Raw genomic sequence first — 10836 nt, 5'->3', positions numbered from 1 at the left:
ACACTTGTAGACAACCAATTTAATATCATAATGATTTAGAGATACATTTTGAAAAATGAAAATCTTAAAAGACAATATGCTAAGTATTTACTACATATATGTGTGTATGTATATATATAGTATACACATAAAATGCAATTCATTCTGATACATACACAAATACATGTATATATATTCATAGATGTGTGTATTTCAGTGAATTAAATTTTGACCCCAATTAGGAAAGTAGCATTGAGAATAGTTTAAACATATCATCTTTAAGATACTGTCTTTGGAAATCTGTTTGCTAAACAATGGACAAGGCTGAAACTGGCTTATAGTGAGATGGCTTTCTTCAGTCTGCTTTTGATAGGTTCTGTACTTTCCACTTTGAAGTCTGACGATGATTTTCTTCCATGTCCACGTGAAGAGAAGGAGGAGAAGGCTATTGTGTTTCCTGTCAACAGAGCACTGTATCATGGCAAAAACACTTATAGTATAAAATCAAGCATATTGAATCATCTTGAACCACTGCTACTATTAGTATACCTTCTTTAATCATATAGATAATGAATGAGCTAAACAGACATAAAAGTAAATTTTTTTCAATAGAATGGCATTAGTCAACTGATATCATAGCCATATAAATATTTCAAAAAAGAGTGGTATAAATAAATAACCACTATATAATAATGTCATCAAAAAGTCATGTGGGCACATTTTTGTGTTTCAAAAAGTGACAAATTCCCTATTTATTCATATTTTACACTGGCCTCTGTTGTTATTGCTAGATGTCATCCAGCTTGTTCCATCTCATAAAGACCTTATGTGTAATGGAACCAAACATGGTCCATTTCGATGCCAACCTCACGGGTACTGTGTTTAAGCTCATTGTTTAATTGTTAAACACAGGCACGGTGTTTAAGCTCATTCAGCCTTTTGCCATTCTATACCTTTTAAGGCCTGCCTCTTTTTCACTGTCCTTCTACTTTACCAAGCATGGTGTCCTTTTCCAGGGACTAGTGTCCCCTAATAGCACGTGCAAAGTACATGAGGCTGTGCTTCACCATTACTCCCTGCTAAGGAACATTCTGAGTTTATTTCTCCCAAGACAGACTTTTTTTGCTGCTGCTGTTCTTCTGGTAGGCAATAGCACTTTCAATAATTTTTCTAGCACCATAATTCAAATACATCTATTGGTTGGGGGCTTCTTAAGGATTATTCTGGTTGTACTTCAAAGACTTTCATTTGTTCTTGTGGAAGTCTCCGATACATTCAATGGTTTTTGCCAAAAATCACAATTACAATTTATTGATTTTTTTTTATCTTATGTATTCAATGTCCAACTTTCACATGCATATAAAGCAACTGAAAATGTCATGGCTTCGACTAGGTGCACCCTACTCTTTAAAGGGGCGTCCTAGTTCTTCAACACTTTAAAGATATCTTGTGCAGCAGATTTCCCCAATGCAATGCATCATTTGATTTCTTCATCATTGCCTCCATGGGCATTGATGGTGGATCCAAGGAAAATGAAATCTTTGAAAACGTTAATCTTTTCTCTATTTATTATGATGCTACCTATTGGTCCAGTTCTGAGTATTTTGATTTTCTTTGAGATTGAGTATCAATATATAGTGAAGGCTGCCATTGATTGCAACATTGAGTTGCACTTTATGTTGAAGCCTGCAATTCTTTATCTTCATACACTAGTGTGTCAAATCCTCCTCATGTTTAGCAATCCTCCTCATGTATCCTCTTGCATATTGCCTGTTTTTAATTAGCCTTCTTCCAATCCTGATGCCTGTATTCTTCTTCATATAGTTCAGTTTCTTTAGTTATTTGCTCAACATACAGAATTGGCTATCCATTGGTCTACTCATCATAAGGTTAGCAGTTAAAGCCACCAGCCACACTGCACTGAAGGATTATTATGAGACAGATTGAATAAGTGTTGTGAAATATTAAATATTAAACAAATACTAAAAATAAAATATTAATATTAAAACACCAACTGTGGCAAAACACTGTTTGTGAACTTGTTGAAATCTAAGACTCAGTTTAATTTATTGGTTTATTTTTGCTTTCCACACAGGTGACCCATAATTGATTTCTTGTTTCTTTTTATACTCTCTTTCAAAGTCTCTCAACTCAAACACTCTCAAAAGTCCGCAATTCTGACTCACAGTGACCCTAAGAGGACAGGAGTAGAAATGCCCCTTTGGCTTACAAGGCTTGCTTGGAGCAGAAACCTCCTTATTCTCTGGTAGAGTCTGGTGGGCTCCAAGGACTGACCTTGCAGTTCGCAGCTCAATGGGTAGGTCCTGGTGATGACAACAGGCTTCCTTTACGTTCTAGGGGGGTGAACATTAACCAAAAAACAATGTTACTATTTTATTCTCATAGTTTGCCGTCCAGACAAGAAAATCTTCAACAAATATGAATGTAGACAATTGGAAACCGTTTTTGTTCTGCAATAGAAGAATTTAACCGGAATTAGGAAAGCTTTTCTGTGGCATTATTGACTGAGCTGCCACATGAACAACAAGACATGGAAGGGCACCTGTGGCCCAGGCCACAGTGCATTTGCTTCTTTCCGTGCCTGTAAGACCAGGTGCGATACAAACTGAAAGGAGACAGTTAGATTTTCGTGATTAAAAAAAAATCTAGGCCATATAACTAGTGAAATGATCCCTGAATGTGGTTTCTGAACTTCTTTATCAACTCTCCTGACAGACATTCATTTCAATGTTTATTAATTATCATCTAAATAGAATTGTATTTGCATTTATATGTATTTTTCTTTCAAAGGGTAATATTTCCTCTGCAAAGGCAATAAATGACTTGGTGTTTTGTGGTTTTCTTATGCCCTGACACCAATACATAAACGAATGACCAGAACATAGTAGATGTAAAATATGCATATTAGTTGGTTTGACAAAATATTTCTTCAACTTCAACCTGAACTTACATATGAATAATTGATGGTAGGTTCCATAGGCATCACCTGGCTGCTGATATCAGGCTGTTTTGTCTCTCTTCCTAAGGAAGTAGTCCATTGAATTCTTTGTATTCTGACTGATGACCTTCATGTGTATAGTCAACACTTGCATTGTTGGTGAAAAGTATTTGCAATGACAAATGACAGGTCTTGCAGAATTCTATCATGTGATCACCAGCTTCATTTCTATCACTAAAGCCATATTCTCCAACTATTGTGTCTTCTTCTTCATTTCCAACTTATGTATTCTAATCACCAATAATTATCAATATATTTAGTTTCATGTTTGATCAATTTCAGAGTGAAGAATTTGGTAGAAGTCCTCAATTTCACTAGCTTTAGTAGATGGTGTGTTCATGTGAATAACAATTGCATTAACTATATTTTCTTTAGGTGAAGATATTCTATTGCAGATAGCATTGTACTTTGAGACAGATCTTCAAAGGCTATAATGACTATGAATATGACGTAATTCCTTTTGAAGTTGTCACTTCCAGCATAGTAAAGTTATGATAACTGACTCAGAATTGCCACTACCAGTTCATTTTAGCTCACAAATGCTGAGAATATCAATCTTTTTGTATTCAATTTTCTTTTCAGATGCATACTTTGCACATTCTAAGTTCCCATTATTAACATTGTTATTTTTAGGTGCCATCCAGTCTGTTCTGAACTACAGTAGTAACCCTATGCACAACGTAACACTCCTGTGCTATCCTCACACATGTTCCCGTGCCCAGTCCCATCATTGCAGACACTTTGTCAGTCTTCTCTTACAGGGTCCTCCACTTTTTCACTGACCCGCCACTTTACCAACCACACTATCTTTTTCCAGGGAGTCGTCTCTCCTGGCAATAAGTCCAAATTATATATGACAGAGTCTTGCTATCCTTTCCTCTAAAGAGCACTCTGGCCTGGCTTTCTCCCCAGACAAATTGGTTTTTCCTTTTAGTAGGCCATGCTACTTTCAATATTTCTCTCCTGTTAGCAATGCAAATGTATTGATTTTTCTTTGGTCTTCCATATTCAATTTCTTTCACATGCATTTGAGACAAGGGAAAATACCAGCTTTTGGGTCAGATGCACCTTAGCCCTCAGGATAATCCTCACGGCTTTTCAAAGCTCTAAACAGGTCTTGTGCAGCAGATTTACCCAACACAACACATCTTTTTATTCTCGGGACTGTTGCTTACATGAGCATTTGTTGTGGATCCAAGCAAGACATGATCCTTGACAACTTTAAACTTTTCTCTATTTATAATAAGGTTACCTATCAGTCTCATTATGAGGGATTTGGTCTTCTTTATATTGTCATAATTCATATGGAAAGCATCAACCGTTGATCTTCTTCAGCAAATGCTCCAAATAGTCCACACTTTCAGCAAGCATGGTTATGTCGTCTGCAAATGGGAGCTTATTACGCCTTCTTCTGATCTTGATGCCATATTCTTCTTCATAGAAGCCAGCTTCTCAGCTGATTTGCTCAGCACACAGATTGAACAGGGATAGTGAGAGGATGCCACCTTGATGCACACCTTTCCTTTTGTTAAACCATGCAGGATTTCCCATTCCCCATCATTAATGGATGTTTTCAATTGTTTCTTCTCAGTTTGGGAGTGTCTCATCCTCACAAGAGGGCTCTGAATGCTCTTCTCCATACATGTCATCAGGATTAACTCTAATTCGATGGATGTTTTTTTTCCTCGGTCAGATATTGAGTGTTTTCCAACTTGAAGTGCTCATCTACTGGTTCTGTATTTGGGAATGTTTTGCTGCTGTTCAGAAGTGGAAAGTCTATTCCTTCTTCATAGTTCATTTGTAGTCCGGAGGCACCAATGGAGAGTGTGTCACACTGGTTGACCCTGTTGGTACATTAAATACCGACGACCTACCTTCCAGAATCACAGCAACATGTAAGCCACCACAGCATCATCTGACTGTTATAGAAATAAGACTCCTGAAAATGAATACAACGAGGCTAAGAGAACTTCAAAGACCATTACCCTAAGGCAAACTGAATGGGTGACAAAACTCAGATACAAATATAGCAATCCGATCTCCAATTCAGATTTTGGACTATTTGATATTTAATATTAGTTTACTTCCACATACCAAGCATAGAAGCTTGTCCAGACAGAACAATAACTTGTCAAACTAACTTTAAAAATCCATTTATTATTTTTTAAATCCAGTTCGGACATTAAACATTGTGAATAACGTTTTTTTCTTATCATCATATAATGCTTGGTGATAGTTCATGGGAATGGGTAGGAGATGTAAATTAGTTATCCATGATATTGACTATTTGAATTCCATAAAGGAAGACATTCTCTGAAGTTAAAGGGAGTCTAATAGCATCTTCTTGCATTTTTCTTTTACAACTTGTAATTCATTGTTCTCAAATTTCTTTTTTGTCTAAGTATATGGAAATGTATTTGATATAAAAGAAAGTTTGCTGTTTTGTTTTACTTTTTTATCTTTCGATATTAGTCTCTCTTGGTTCATTGTAGACACATTTTAAGTCTTCGTTGGATTGCTGCGCCTGCTCTCGCCTTATTTCAGTGTCTCCTCTCACCACAGATATTGGCATTTCTTTCTTGCCTCAGGTAAAGGCAGCATTTGATTTGGAACATCCTTTCATAAACTAGTTCTTTGGTCAGAGTCCTACTGAGAAGAGATGGTCAAAGGATGTTTATATATATGTTGATTTTAAGTCTTGGGTTTTATTGGATTTTATATTTTTAAGAAGTTATCCCTGAAAATATTGTAAAAGTTCCTCATAGAATCTTCTGATATATAAATAAAATACAAAATCTTAAATATATATATATATATATATATCATGAAAAGAAAGAAAAAACTATTATATTATCAGACATTATCTTCATTGAATATATTCAAACCAGTTAGGTCAAACAAGCTTCCGTTTTAGTCACCAATATGTGTTTATTTTTTGCCTGTTTATTTGAAAATTTAATTATCCACATAGTTTTTTTTATTTTTGAAGCAATACCTAAATGAATATGCAAGTTTTGATAATACGTTTGGTTGAAGCTTATGTACTTTTTCTTTTAAGTAAATATTGTAATATTCTAAAGTAATGGCTATTCAGATGTTGTCTGCTGGACCAGAATAATTAGTACTACTTGTGAACTTTGGGAAGAAATGCAAAATTTCTGACACCACCGTAAACCTAGTGAATCAGATATTTTGTATCAGAGGTCGTACCTGCTAAATTTCAGCAAGTGCTACATGCTGAAGGATGCAAGACTTTGAGAATCCTGGGAGCCACTGATCTAGATTAATCTAGGCTGGATAATTAATCTGTTTTGTTAAAGATTTACAGGCTCAGAAACCACAAGGGACGTTCTATTTGCCCTGTAAGGTTGTAATGAGTTGGAATTGAGTCTATGGCAGTGAGTTGGAAGTATATAAAATATTGGGAGTGCTCATAGATTATAGAACAGAAATAGACTGAGGGAAAGAAAAGGATATCTACTTTTGACAATTATTTAAGGTTTCGGGAAGAAAGCGTCTCTTTGCACCAATCTTTTATAGAGTGAGAACATTCCAGGAAAAAGACTCACTCACTACCATCCAGTGCATTTCAACTCATAGTGACCTTATAGGGCAGGGAAGACCTGCCCCCATGGCTTTCGGAGACTGGGACTCTTTATGGGAGCAGAAAGCCTTGTCGTCCTATTGAGGAGTGGCTGGTAGTTTTGAATTGCTGATCTTGTAGTTAGCAGCCTGACACATAATCACTATACCACCAAGAGTCACACCCAATGATAACAGAACTAGTTTAAAACTACAATTAATAGATTTTCCCAAAGATCTTGTACCTATACACATGATATGCATTAAAGAAAACTGCTTTAATTGCTTAGATCTTATTAGTTTCCCCATTCAGAGGTGATTTCACTGTTCTGGAATAAGCATCAATATTTCTATTTTGTAAAAACACCCAGGGTTTTTTGGTTGTTCTGTTTTGTTTTTTAATTCAGATAATAGTAGTCTCCAAGGGGAGACTGGAGGAAAGATAGGAGTTGCTGGCGATGCCAGAGCAATCATGGGATCACATTAGAGTGTTCAGACCTGCTGCCCACTGAAGAGGGGGCTGCTCTCAGCAACAGGGCAAGAGCAGAAGACCCGGGACAGGGGCAGCCAGTAGATGAGGAAGAGGGAGAACTAAGCCCTGTTTTATAAGTCTTCACCTGTAGATCAGAGATGCAAGCACCACAGCCACCAATACCAGCAAGATGCCAACAAACAGGGGAACCTGCCCAAGGCCTGCTTTGTGGCCAGGCATGACAAGCTGGGTGCTGATCATGGCCCAGCTGTTGGCATCGGAAACATTAAGGCAGTAGATTCCTAATCCATCCTTCAATGCCTGATGCAGAACCAGCTGGCAAACTGGGTTAGGTGGCACATGCTGGCACAGCCTCTGGGCAAGGGGGCTGGCAGCTGGTGATGAGATGACCACACAGCTCAAACACATCTGTCTCGCTGGACAGCCCAGCCTGCAGTATATCAGCACTCTCAAGAGGAAAGGAGCCTTATCGATACAGAACACAATCCAGGGGAGCTTGTTGCTTCACCAGGATTAAGGTGGCTGTGCCTTCTGGCTTGGGGCTATGGAGCCTGTAATAGCCTCTGTCGGCATAAATGGACTGGCATCTGGAGCTTCAGGTTCAGGGCTGGCTACCTCTCGAGTTGTGGTTTCTACTAACTCTGTAGTTGTTACCTCTGCAGCTATGGTTTCGGAGTGTTCTGCAGGCGTGGTACCTGTGACCTTTGCAGGTGCGGTGCCTATAACCTGAGGTTGGTACTTGCCCTGATGTAGTGCCAGTGACCTCAGTGGTTGGCACTTGCACAGTTGTGGCTCCAGAGGGCTCTGAAGTTGGCATCTGACCAGGTGTGCTAGCTATAACTTCTAAAGTGGGTACTTGCTCAGCTGTAGTGCCAGGCACCTATGTAGTTGACTTGTACCCTTCTGTGGTGCCTGGGACCAGAGAGGAGCCACAGGAGGTGAGAGGAAAGTCAGCCTGCAGTACCACCTGGCCAGTGACTGGGCCAGCTTCCAGGTGTGTATGTTGCAAGTGTCTGGGTGATCAGGGTCCCACTTTTATCTCCAAAATCCCCGGTGTAGGAGAGATCAGCCCCTGTCAAATTGCCACTGGTGTCATGGAGCTTGGGGGCAAAGCTCAGATCTTCAGGATCAGCTTGCTCCCTCCCTCCAAGGTCAGCAGCTGGGATGTGCTCACTAAGAAAAGCACCTGAGCAGTGATGTTAAGGGATGAATGAGTGCAGGCAAGAGGCATGTAGCTCCTGGGCCCACGGTGGTGGGAGAAGGTCACTTCCACGGTCTGCACACCCAGCACTGCCTGGCCCGTGCCAATGCTCAGCCCAGATACTGGGTCCCCAGAACTTTCAGTATTGGCCCTAGATCTTCCAGAGAGAAACTAAACTTCTCCTCAGAGACTATAAGCCAGGTGGGCAGGGTCCACCACCAGGGAAGATGCCAGCATCATCAGGTTCCAGGGGGTACCCTGGCCATCCTTCCTGCACTTGGCTTCCATCGACAGTGGCATTGTTAGCCCAGGTGGCCTGCCCATGCAGTAGCCCCTTTTGGCTTTCCAGGAAGTGCAGGGCACTAGAGAAAAAAGCACTTGCTCTAAACAGAGTGGGCCCTTCATTACTGACCTTCAGGGCCACCCGGCCACCTCTCCAGCAGTCAGATACCTGGATGTCTGTCCCTTCTCTGTATGGTTGCCTGTTCCATACATTGGTTCTCAGCTTTAGTTAAGTTATTCTTGAAATAAATCAGATGTTTATATAATGGAGCAATGTACAATTATTCTGTGATTCCCAGTCTGGTGTGAAGAGGGGCAGTAATTTACTTGATTTTTCAATCAGATACTTATTCTGTTCTTTATGATGACTTAGCTGTTGCTGCTTATTATAAGATTTTAATTATTCCTAAATTTATTTTAAAAGTAGGTATTTTTACCATAGGCTCCAGCTACATACAGTAAGGAATACATCTCAGAGAAATAGAGCTGAGACATAAATAGATATATAAATATTCTTGTTTATCAAGTACTGTGCACAATAGTGAAATATGAAAATAACATAAATTTCCATCAGGGGAAGAATAGGTAAACTAAGTATGGCACATATGCACTGTGAACTACTATGCAAGGAATGATGATGAATGTCCAAAATACCGTATTACATGGATAAAAATAGAGGCCACTATAAGGAATAAAATAAGTCAACCAAAAAGTACAAATACTAAATAAGACCACTGTGATAAAAAAAAAGTCAAGAAATGGTTTACACACACATACACACACACGCTCACACACACAATTTTATGGTTACCAGAAGTGGTAACCAACACCATCTGACATATGTTGTGGTAACCAACACCATCTGACATTCCACTGTGAGTGAAAATCATCTAGATGGCACCCAACAACAAGCGGAGTGGGATGGGAAGGGAAATCACTAAGTGTATTTACTGGGGTGAAGGGAAAGACAGTGCCTGGTGCCAAAGGAGTGGAGAAAATCAATGAGGCATGGAAGTAATTAGTCCAGTGGCCTATTGGAACATGTGAATCTCAGCTTCCATGACCCTGAGACTAGAACTACATGATGCCTTGCTGCCACTCTTGACTGCTTTGAAAATGATCATACTAGAATGTCCTGAAAAGACTTAGAGAAAAACATAGTATAAAAGTTTAAATCATAAAAACTACAGACATCTTTATGATACAGAGACTCAGAGGACCTCTGAAACTATGGCCCTTGGTCAACCTTCAGGCCTGCTCCCAAGGCTAACTTTTCAACCAAACATGGACATGTCAAGGGGCAGCCTTAGAATAACCACTCAATTGAGATTTAAAGGGTAGTATTTGTACAAGGACAAAGTTCAGAAGAGAGGAAGTGTTAGGAAAGGGAAAATGATAGAAACAAAAAATGCAGAGACAAAGTGAGATACTACTATATTATGGGCATTGAGGTAACGGCATGAAACAAAAGATGTATGAATTGTTAAATGCAAAATTAAATTTCTATGTAAACCTTCACCCAATTCACATAAAATGATGTTTAAATACTAGCATTTAAAAATGCTTTTGCTCTTCCAAAACATATTATTATTTCAGTGGCAGGGGTTCCGTGTTGTTGGTAGGTCTCTTGCTGGTTTTCTGACTTACAGTAATATTATTATACAACAGAATGTGGGTATTTCTGAGGCTATTATTGCAAACACTGCTTCCATCCATCTTGTTGAGAGTCTTCCCCTTTTCAGTTGCTCCTCTCTGCTTTCAAGGGGAGGTCATCTTTATTGTATGCATGTGTATAAATATATGTAAATATATACAACACAATACATGAATTCCATGCAAAATGAGTTTAATGAGTTTGGGGCAATTGAGTTATGCAATAATGTATTATTTCAGGTTATGTATATCTCAGATTATGTTTAATTATTTCACAGTGTCCACATTTGAAGGTGATTTTTTTTCTCATGATCTTATGTTGAAAACCATAAATGATGAAATGCAGTTCTTTTTTTATGATATAGAGAGGCAATTTTTGTTTTATGGAATTAAGTGGCCCTAAAGTTTTTCTGTCATTTGTGTCAATAGAGTCACTGAAAACAAAGACATCCCCACTGTTACCTCTGTGTGCCAGGGAAAGCTTAGATCAATGTTTCACAATGTGTCATTATCAGGTAACACATTCTTCACAGTAGGTAATTAGCAGGTGATAATGAGAATCAAGTCCAATATTTCACATCTGCCCTATAAAAGCTGCACCTCTAGGAGAAGGAGGAAAGAGCTGAG

The 10836-nt window shown here is 38.7% G+C and overlaps 1 pseudogene; it reads right to left on the bottom strand.

The window, feature by feature from the left end:
- Positions 1-7072: 7072 nt before the first annotated feature.
- The window catches only part of LOC101662003, a 37650-nt pseudogene continuing 33886 nt past the window's right edge, over positions 7073-10836 (bottom strand).

The sequence above is a fragment of the Echinops telfairi genome, unplaced genomic scaffold (assembly GCF_000313985.2).
Source record: "Echinops telfairi isolate 266 unplaced genomic scaffold, ASM31398v2 ScPeMD7_2;HRSCAF=8, whole genome shotgun sequence".
Lineage (NCBI taxonomy): Eukaryota > Metazoa > Chordata > Mammalia > Afrosoricida > Tenrecidae > Echinops > Echinops telfairi.
This window is presented reverse-complemented; position numbering and strand designations above follow the sequence as displayed.